The sequence below is a fragment of the Chlamydotis macqueenii genome, chromosome 2, assembly GCF_036417535.1.
Source record: "Chlamydotis macqueenii isolate bChlMac1 chromosome 2, bChlMac1.mat, whole genome shotgun sequence".
NCBI lineage: Eukaryota > Metazoa > Chordata > Aves > Otidiformes > Otididae > Chlamydotis > Chlamydotis macqueenii.
Window position 1 is genome coordinate 149477871 of NC_141557.1, and position 11066 is coordinate 149488936.

The window sequence follows — 11066 nt, forward strand, 5'->3', positions numbered from 1 at the left end:
CGACGCCGCTCGTTCCTCGCCGCGCTCCCGCTGAATGGCCCCCGGGACGGAGCGGCGGCGGCGGCGAGGACCCTCCTCCCTCTCCTCCTCCTCCCTCTCCTCGCCCCTCCCTCCTTCCCCGCCTCCCCCGGGCCGCGGCAGCAGCAGCGGGCGGCGAGTCCCCGAGCCCCGCACCCTGCCCTGCCCGCCCGCGGGCTGCGACCCCCGCCTCACCCGGCCCCCCGCGCGCCGCCCCCGCCCCGGCACCGCCGCGCTGACCTCATCCAGCCACGCAGCCCCGCGCCCCCATTGGCGGGGCGTCACGTCCGGGGGGGCGGGGCTTCCGCTGCACCCATTCATAACCCGGCGGGCGGGGGGAGCCGCGCCGCTGTCGTTGTCGCCGTCGCTGGTGCTGTCGCCGGGACGAGCAGGGGGTGGCGGCGCCGCGGTGGGGGGGGGGGGGTCCTGCCTGACGGCGCTGGCACCAGCGGTTCCGCTGGGCTGAGATCCAGCAAGGCCCAGCCCAGCGCCTGGGGGGCCTCCGTCCCCCTTCCTCGTCCTCCCCGTCCCGATCGGCTGCCCCCCGGGCCCCCTCACCGCCCGGTGCAGCCCCCAGCCCGGATGGGCCCGGCCCGGTTTTCCGCCGGTGGGGCCGCTGCTGCCCCCTGCCGAGCGCGGCGCCGCCCCGGGGCACGGCTGGGCTGGGAGCGCACCGCGGGGAACAGACCCGACTACCCTGAAATGGGGGAAAACCCCCCAAAACTCCGTGACGAGGCGCCGGGGCACGCGTCCGTCGTGGTGCGTGCCGGCCGGTGGCACCCAGCGTTCCCCGCCGGCTCCGGCCGGGCCGCCCTGGGGTTGGAGCAGGCCTTGCGCGGCGCGGAGGTGGCTACCGGGGCTGGCGGGCACCGAAAAAACCCGCTGACTGGACGAGTTGGCTACAGGGTGCTCAGTTTTGTTGCTGGGGAGAGCCCCGGTGTCTCAGCCAGACTGGTCTGTGTGGCAAACTGGGACAGGGCCCGGGTGGCGGCTGGGAGCCCCGGCACGCCAGGCACAGGACGGGGCGATGGCACCCTGGGTGGGCGTCGATGCTTGAGTCCTGCTAGCCCAGCAAATAACAGCGGGGAAATGGAATGGGACAGGCTTCCAGCTGGTTGCACAAGGCCCTGGATGTCCAGAAATTGTCCCGTGCTGATGCCTGTTCAATGTGCTCACCCTGCCGCTCTTATCCAGCGTTAAACCTGTGCCGGATTTGCCCTCCCCCGCAGGCTGCGATCCCACCGCCCACCCTCCTGCTGCCAGGGCCAGAGGCTGAGGGACACACCTTGTCTTGGCCAAAAGCTTCCCCAGCCCCATGCTCTTGCGTGCCCATCCCACAACTGAGCTGTGCCTCCTGCCATGTCCTCTCTTCTCTCTCCATTCCTGCAGAGTTTGGGAAGAGAAACATAAGAATAACGAGCGCGAAGACAGCGCACCTCCAGAACGGAGAGGTGAGAGCCTACCATGGAAGGGCACGTTAGTGACAGTAAATGAGGTTCAGTCTCGTAGCTGGAGCCAAGAGAAGACAATTCCCTTCCAAAATAATTTGATTGTAGGGAGGGCTGTTGAAGGAAGGAGGCCAGGGCTTGAGACAGAAGAAAGGAGTTGGGAATAATAATAAGAAAAAGTCAGACTCTGAAAGTCATATTTATGGATGGCTTAGATTTGGGTCCAGGGGGCAGAAATTCTGGCCAACGACCCAATAGCGGGGAAACAGGATTAAATATTAATGTGTTAATTAACCCTGTAATCCTTCCCTGAAACATTTGTCACAGCCCACATACCAAAACTGGGATGCTGTTCAAGAAAAAAGAGGTCAGCTTCTTGAAAGGTGAACCAAGGCTGCTCGCAGAGGCACCTTCTGTCAGGCGCAGGAAGATGGAATCCCATTACTGTCTGCAAATTAAGCCTCTGGAGACCGGTTTCAAACAGAAAAGGAAGCCTGTGAGCTTTGCTTGCCTGTGCCAAGGACGGTAGCTGTTGCGAGCGGATTTTTGAGAATGGGGTGCTGGTGAGCCCGTGGCATGAAAGTGCTGCTCACTGCAGGAGGGAAGTGTAGGAGGGAAGCGAAAGCTCTTGGGTTTCCAGCTGAACGGCCCTGTGCTTGAGGTACCCCCGCTGTTGCCCACCTCATGGCAGCAGTGGGTACTTAAGCTTTAAAATATCTGGATCTGGACGAAGGTGGTGGTCTGGTTTGGCCCCAGTTGCCACACAGTTTCTCGCTCACCCTCCCCAGTGGGATGGAGGAGAGAATTGGGAAGGAAGGAAAACTTACGGGTTGACATGAAGACAGTTTATTAGAACAGCAAAGAAAACTACAATAATAACAAAATATAAGTATACTAAATATACAAAATGAACAATGCACGATTTCTCACCACCCAATGTCCCAATGACCAGTACAGCCCGTCCTGATCAGCGAGCACAGAAACGAAACTGAGCAGCCAGTGAAGGAGCAAGAGGGAGAGATGCAAGAGAGAGCGAGCGATGTGCCCCCCAGGGAGCCCCCACTTGTATACTGAGCGTGATGTTTATGGCATGGAATACTCTCTTTGGCCAGGTTGGGTCAATTATTCTGGCTGTATCCCTCCCAGCTTCCTGCACATTAGCGAGACCTCGGAAGCCAGACAGTGTCCTTGGTCTCATTAGCAACAACTCATATCATCAGGGTGTTTATCAACATTCTTGTGTACAAAATCCAAAACACACCAGCTACTGAGAGGAAAGTTAACTCCGTCCCTGCCAAAACCAGGATGGGTGGTTAGGGTGTTGTTTTGAGGCACAGAGAAATAAACCTCTGCAGATCGCTGCTACTGTGCTTTACCTGTTGGATTCCTGAGCTGCGGTACGATTGCTCCGGACAGATCTGGATCTCGTTGGGCTGGGCAAGACTGACTTAGGGAGATCTGTGCGTGCCCCTGACTGAGAGGTGAGGGGCTGTGGTGATCAGTTGCCTTTTTGAAGACCACCCTTCTAAACCAGCTGTCACCCACTGCTTGTGATTTTCCTACGTAATAGAATGGAACCAGCCTGTCTCCAGCCCATTTCATCGCCGTTGCTTGGAGCCTGTGGGCAACACGGCAGGTGACAGCAATGACCCAGCCTGCCCTCGGCTGCCATCGGAGAGTTGTCCGCAGCCCGGGCAGATGCTGGAGGCAGAGCGCTCCGGGAACGGAAGCCTACCATTCTCTGCGATAATAACTCTGCCTGCATCTGCTACCAGGCAGGTGGATGGTGGAGCACAAACCAGCATGTAGTAGAAATGCTGCCTAGAGAAAAGGAAGAATCAGTGGTGAAAGGGTATCTCAGCATATCCACGTGGCAGATACATGAGTCACAACCCCCACGTTTGCTCTGACCCCTGGTTCCTGCTAAGGGTCTGCAAGCTTGCAGGTGGCTTTTGACCCTGGTCCATTGCCCTTTGCACTCTTCCAAATAATTTGTATCTTCATATGGCTAGCAGTTGTCTGGGAATCTGTCCAAGCCCTCAAATGAAAGGCTGGGAGAGGGAATCGGTTTTCTATTTCTGGCTTAGCAACTTAACACCTGTCCAATCTGTGCCGAGTCACTTGGGGCCAGATTCTTAAAGAGGTGGATTAGTGTGGACTTCTCTTTTTGGGTCTTTCTCTTCGTGTCCAGCTGCACCTTTAGGTGCCTCTGAAACTTAATTCCTCGGAGCTCTCTGCGCAGCTGCCACCTAACTCTGGAGGACCATGAAGTCCATGGTACCTTGCGCCTTTTATACATGAAAAAGTCTTTCAGACTTGGATGCACCTTAGTTTTGATGCTGTTGAGTAATGTCCTTGACTGACCCGCTGGGCATTAGATGTTCCTCTACCAACTTTTCCTACAGGGTTGAATCTTGAACCTCAAAGCGTGGTGCTTGGCTTGAAATCCACACAAAACATAAGAGAAAATACTGTCACATGCTTACCTGTCCCTAATACCCCCCCCTTTTTTTTTTTAATCCAGTAAAGTGTTTGCCCAAGTAGGAGACCTGGAATCACCTCATGCCACCCAGGAGCATGTCCTCCCACCGTGGGTGGGGTAGGACTCCCCTCCCGAGCCTGGTTGGCCTAGGTAACTACCTGGGTTAATCACTCTATTAGATTACCTTGTGGGCCTCCGATTTCCAGCTAAATGGGGTTGATGGTGCTTTCCTAGCTAGTAGGACAGCAGGAGAGCTGGTTTATCACCATTGTCAAGTGTGCTGTGATCCTAAGGAGAAAAGCAACGTAAAAACGCGGGGCAGCTAAGATGCTTGGAAAGGCTTGGCAGTGTGCAGTTAGAAAATGTTACGATGTTGCTTACTTAGCTCAAACTGCCATTCGTTGTGCAGCGGACCTGCTTTTCCATGGCCAAGTGCAGCAAGGTTTTCCAAAGAATTAAGCAAAACCTTGCAGAGCCAGCGGCCCAGAGCTCCAGGCTTGGCTCTATATTTAGAAGCCTGAATGAAGGCAGCCCAGCTTCCACAGATGCTGAGTACCCGTAGATCCCGCTTTGATTTGGGTGATTATTGGCAGATTGATGAGCGAAGCTTTTAGCAGAAGTCCTCACCTGAAAGCCGTGGCAGAGGAACCGACTCCTGTGTGATATTTGTCTTCTGGTAGGAGCCAAGAGGGTCCTCGGGAGGCAAAGTCAGTGCTCTCTTTTTGTTTGATAGTTGACAGTGCTGGGTTAAACTTTGGAAAACATTTTTTGAGGTCCCCTCCCCACTCTAGAAAGATTTCAGTCTGGCTTACAAACTGGCTCTGCCTTCAAATAGCCCTTGCCCAGGATTGCTGTTGCTTGACCAAAAACGAAAGGAAGGGGGAAAATGAGGGACAGCCAGGACAGACTTTCAAATAATCATTTGTGGAATGGTAATACTCCATTAAAATTACTCCTCAGCTTGCAGCAAATTAAAGTGATCTTTGTTCCACAAATTAATACTAACACTCCTGTTGTTTGTCACGTCTTGGTAATATCACATGGGAAAAAAAAAATCAACTCTCATCCATTGAAATAGCTGAGATGTAACCGTTTGAGCTTTGCCATTGCAACAGCTGTTTCTCATGTCCTCGGAAATAATTAGTTGTTACAGAGGCTATTTAAACCTGAGAAAATCACTGCAGTTTTATAATTAGTTTATTTTTAAGGAAAAACATAACTGCCCTTTGCTAAGAAGGTGAGGGTTTCAGGTGGGGTGGAGGGATAGCAGTGTAGGCACCTGATTCTCTGTGACATTAAACAGATAGTAAAACCAGAGGCTTATAAATATTAAGATCTTAATCTCACAGTAGAGCTGTGCTGGGGAAAAGCCAGAGACAAATAAGGCTTTGCCTGAAACTCGCTGTAGGGTCGGGGCCCCGGCGTGCTGCGTTACGGAGCAGGATGACTGTGCTGAGAGGGCATAAATACGAGCAGCTGGCTCTGACAGTAGCATTGTATGAGATTCGTTAGAGGAGTTAGGCGCTCTGCAGCTATTTTTAGTGCATAAATTGATAGAAGTCTCTCTTTAGGTGCAGCTGAATTTGGAAACACCTAAAATCCACAAACATCTAATGTGCTGCCATCAGGAAAGCTCCCTGACTGCCTGAACGTTTGCTCTCAGGCATGGCCAGCCTTGCAAACAGCTTGGGAGTGACCGGCGGCAAGGTCCCAGCTCACACCTGGCTCCCTGTGCACAGAGCCGGTGGCCCAGTTCCCCACCTGAGTTTAACTTTTCCCTCCGCACCCTCCGGGAAGAGATCTGGCCGCCGGGCAGGCGGGTTAGTAAAGATGGAGGGTGAGGTGAGAGAGCGGCCCGGCGGTGGGCAGCATCCCACCTGAAGCCCTGCAGAGGTGCTGTGCTGCGGGATGTATCTCCACTCCTGGTTTTGGGAAAGAGCAAGCAAGCGCCGCTCACTTTGTGAGTGAGTTCATGACTGGGAATCCCCAAGGAGGCGAAAGGGAGGCATTTAACTGCATGCGGTGTGACCCTGCCCCGGTATTTCATAAGGGCGTTTTTGATTAGCGCTCTGCCTATTGCTTCACCTTGCGTGCCCTTGGTGTTTGCTGGCCGTTCCCTCCCCTCCTGTGCCGGATGGGGAGCGCGTGGCGGCTGCGAGGCGTCTGCACGTAGCCAGCCGGGCTTCAGCCCGTGGCTTCACTGAGGCAAAGAGTCGGCTCGAAGGGCTCCTCAGACGCGAGCCGCAGGGCTCTTTTCCACAGCGTGTGCTTTCTCTGTGGGCTGCCTAATAAAAAGAGTTTCACAGCAAGGCCAGGCAGGTGCTCTCTGCAAGAACACCGGCAGTCTGAGCAGAGCCTCTTTATTGGTGCTTCTTCCTTCGAGGAGTAATAACTTCCAGATTTACTCCCTTTCTAACTGAGCATCTTTCAAAGTGGGTGTAGAACTATTTAAATAGCTTCTGTGGAGGTGGGATGAGAAATTGCTCTTATTCCGTAGTCTGCAATCAGCACCAAACAAGCACTTTTCTCCACTGCGCACACAAACAGGCAAGCATCTGCCAGCAGCCTCAGCACTTTAGATCTGATTTTCTGCTTGTTGGTGTAAGACACGAGGAATTCCACTAACATCAACAGAGTTTCAACAGTGTAGATTTTATTTAATTTTATTCTTAATCCAGTGAGATCTCTTTTTTTTTTTTTTTTTTTTACCCTAGGGACTCCTCAGTGACTGCACTCCAGGAGGAAGCGAACCCGCACCGCGGCGCATGGGCAGTGCAGCCCCTCTGCAGCCCCTGCTGCCCAGCGTCACCGGGCCACGGCATGGTTCTGTGCAGGCTGGTTTTTGGAAGGGTCAGGGAACAGCTCTGTGACTCGCTTCTTCCTGGACCGCCAAACGCATCCTCCTGCACCAGAGGGAGAAGCTCGCAGCATCCCCGGAGGAGGCGGAGGCTGCGGGTGTCCTGAGGTGCTCTCCTGGGACATCCCAAGTTGGACTCTTTGCTTTGCCAGCTCGCCTGCAGGACAAATCCAAGGGCCAATCGCTTTGGCAGAACAGAGCCAGTGAAGCGTAAATGTAAAGAGTGCAAGGCCCCAAATTTGTCCATGCTTGGATGGAGCAGAAATGGGGTGAGGAGCAAAGAGTAGGAAGGAGCCCCAGGTCTTCAGAGGTGGTGCAGTCAGAGGAGATCCAGCCTCTCCAGTGGCTTCTGGAGGAAGCCCCTGCCCATACCAAATGGAAGTGTAGCCACTCTCCCAAGCAAACCCCAGCAAAAGTTTGGTTCCTTGCTGAGTCAGTTCTGTAGCCAGCGATGTGTGGTATTTTCGTGCACCACTTTTTTTTTTCCTTTTGGTGCAAACATGGGTGGCAATCTGATTAGCTTATGATTCATGATTTGGCTAATGTCCCTGCTTCCCCCAGTCCCCACCTGTTCAAATAACTACTACTGTAATGTAGGCTGTTAACTTGAAATAACTTTTCCAGCCCCTTTCGTAAATGAGCTGTGGAAACTGCTTTAAGTCTCGTTCATGGGCAGAAGTTGTAATAAGTTAACTTACATGCTTTTAAAACCAACTCAAGCTGGTGCAAAACTCTACGTGGGCATTTAGGAGGAAACAAGTACACTTTGAGCTGTTCCTAATCAACTAACGCTGTGATCAGACATGCTGTTCTGGGAGAGTCTGGTTTCCAGCCCCTGCTGCTCGGTGCCACTTGCCATCCCCTCCCCAGCTCTGCCACGCAGAAACACTGCTCCTCACCCAGTCCCAACAGTAGGAGCCAGCTGAGCAAACCCTCCCATTCAAGGAGTCACGGCTGATCTGGAATACTGTGCCGGAGCAGGGTGAGGAGAGGCTGCTCTGTGCAGTTTGACTGCCGGACCTCGGCAGAGCGGAGGGAAAGCCAGCACGAGCAGCCACAGTGGGCTGAGGCTGGTGACTCGAGCCAGCTCGGCTGCCGTCACATCCACAAGCCCGACGCTGCACCTTTGGTCATCCAGTCCCGTGCCCACTACTCATCACTGCAGTTAAATCAGCCCCAGTGAGTTACACCAGTGGCTCCATTTGCCCTTTGCACCAGTTTAAACAGATCGATCAGGCTCGGGGCAACTTCTCAAAAGACCTGAATTATGCAAGCAATAGAGTGCAATGAAACAAAAAAAAAAAAAAAAGGAAAGAGAGGAACATGGGTACTGAACTCACCAGGGGATTGATTTATTCTGTCCCCCAGCTGGCCAAGACATTGCAGCAGAGCAGTTAGATAATTTTGAAGCACGCATGCTTCTCAGCCTCTGTGCTTACATCCTCATGAAGACCGTCAGGCAAATCCTGGTCTCTCCCTGGCCTCTCCTGACCACGCGTTCCTCTGCTTTCACCCGCCTCGTTCCCTGCGCAGCCCTCAACGGCTGGTTTGGTGCATTGGGGTGTGCTTACCTCCCACTTCATCCATTGTAGCACATGGCTTATCCTTTTCCTCTAAGTTCACCTTTCCCCAGTGCCAGGTTAGCAGGCTGGGGTTTGCACTCAGTGCCATGCGCAGGATGCGGAGCCTCTGGGCCTCCCAAAACCAGCACAAAGGCAGTGGGGGAGAAGAGCGGTTGTGTGACCATGCTGCTGCAGTCAGGATCCAGGTTTTGCACTGAAGGAGGGAGATGTGTTGCCTATAGGTAAAAGCAGCAGGTCCACCGAGGAAGTGCCTCTCCGTAGGTGGTGTGCTAATTTCACCCCTGGCAAACAGCATTAATATAATACATCAAAGCTGGCTGCATTAATAGCAAACCAAGGGAAAGGATTTGCCATACATGCTAGCTACTTTTCAAATGCAAATGTCTGTTTTACATCAGATTAAGACAGAAGGAAGCCTAGAGAATGCCAATAATTAATACATGATAAAGGAAAAAAAACCCAAACCATCCAGGGCATCAAAAGGTAAAACACAATCACAAAGATGAAAGTAATCCATCTTCTCCACGCAGCCTACTCTGCTGCATGAGGAAAGTGGGTGTGAGTTCCTATTCCCATTTCTACAGGCAGGTGGGGAGTGCAAACCCAAAGCAGCTGCTGAGGAAATAAGAAGGATCCTTAAGCTCAGCCGGGGATGTGGAGAATCCCTGGGCTGGGCTCACCTCAGCTCTCTAGACTCCCCAGATTTTGCGAGCCAGGCTACTGCAGAGAGGGAGCCTTTAGCAGTCATTTCTGTTCATTGGCAAGACCTCGGTCCTTTCAGGGTGTGCACATCTGGCTCCTGGGGCTGTAAACCAGTGAGAAAGGTGCTGGTTGGGATGCCCAGAAATATTTTGCCCTGGCTTCTCTGCCTCCTTTTCCACACATGAAGAGCAGACCAGCCTCTCTCCTCGCTCCCCCAGACCTGCGTGTTGAGTTACAGTTGAGGTTACAGCAGGATGTATCTCATCCACCGTGAATCTTAAAATAAAGGAAATAGGAAACTTGAGGGAAAATGTTAACAGGCTCTGTCCCCTTTCATATTTCTTACAATTCACGCAGTGCTGGCATTGGAGCCCCAGCAGTGCCCTGTGGGACTTCCTTCTTGAGCTGATACTGAAATAGCCCTTACTCCGGCTTTATTAGGCTGGTATAAGGCACTAAACTGCAGCAGGCCTTGCGTATGGATTTTGTCAAGAGATAAGCAGGCCTGACTCGCACACAGTCCATGCATGTGGGAAGCGAGCTTCTCTGAAGGCAGATGAACATCGCTGTTAATGTTTGACAGCTGCTGCTCAGCAGTGAGCTCCATCAGAGAAGCCCTGTGGCTGCTGGTTTTGCTCACTGGTCTGTGTACTGGTCCCTGGATTTGGAGGGTACTTATCTCACCAAGTGGTCCTTTATTTTCCGCCCTAGATACCAGAAAAGAAGCAGAAGTTTCTTCCCAGACCTCTTAAAGGTTGTATTGCTGACTTAAATGTTCACAGACTGCCCCCAAATCAGAACTTGGGCCTTAAAAGTCAAATGATAGAACCACAGAATGGTTTGGGTTGGAAGAGACCTTCAAAGATCATCTAGTCCAACCCCCTACAATGGGCAGTGGCATCTTCCACTACATCAGGTTGCTCGAAAGATCAAAGCCCCATCCAACCTGACCTTGAACACTGCCAGGGATGGGGCATCCACAACTTCTCTGGGCAACCTGTTCCAGTGTCTCACCACCCTCGTTGTAAATGAATTTCTTCCTTATGTCCAATCTAAATCTAGGTTTTAGTTTTAGTTTAATTTTAGTTTAGTTTTTGTTTCAAACCATCACCTCTTGTTCTTTCACTACAGACCCTGGTAAAACGTCTCTCCCCATCTTTATTATCAGCCCCCTTTAGGTACTGGAAGGCTGCTATAAGGTCTCCCTGGAGCCTTCTCTTCTCCAGGCTGGACAACTCCAACTCTCTCAGCCTGTCCTCATAGGAGAGGTGCTCCAGCCCTCTGATCATCTTCGTGGCCTCCTCTGGACTCGCTCCAACAGGTCCACATCCTTCTTATGTTGGGGACTCCACAGCTGGACACAGTACTCCAGGTGGGGTGTCACCAGAGCTGAATAGAGGGGAAGAATCACCTCCTGCATCACCTGCTGGCCACGCTTCTTCTTATGCTGTCCAGGATATGACTGGCTTCGGCACACGTTGCCAGCTCGTAGTCATTGCAAATGACTACAAACTGAACAGTAATGACACACCAGGCTCCTCTCTCCTGACTGATGATCGTCCTCCTATGGACAAAACCCTCTCGCTGGCCGTTGGAAGCCCAGCAACGCACTCTTTTAAAAATAAACTGAAAAAAATCATGCGGTTCCCACAAGCATCTTTTATATTTTTCTTTCTTTCTGATCTTCATTCAAATCCCACATTGGGCTGGAGGGAGCCCCAGGCTCAGCCATGGCGTGGACAGATGGACGGTGTGGGCAGCTGGCCCTTCCCACCTGACACGGCAGGGATGGACATTACTGCCTCCGTCACCTGCTGATAAATCTGTGCTTGCTGCTGGCAGAAGCAAAGGCAGTTCCAGCCGTTCTGGGAGAAAAGCCCACTGCAGTCCAGAATGGTGATATCCATGCTTTTCTGCACTTGGTGTACATCACTGTTATTGTCCTCCCTCAGAAGCTCCTCCAGGTCCTTCCTGGA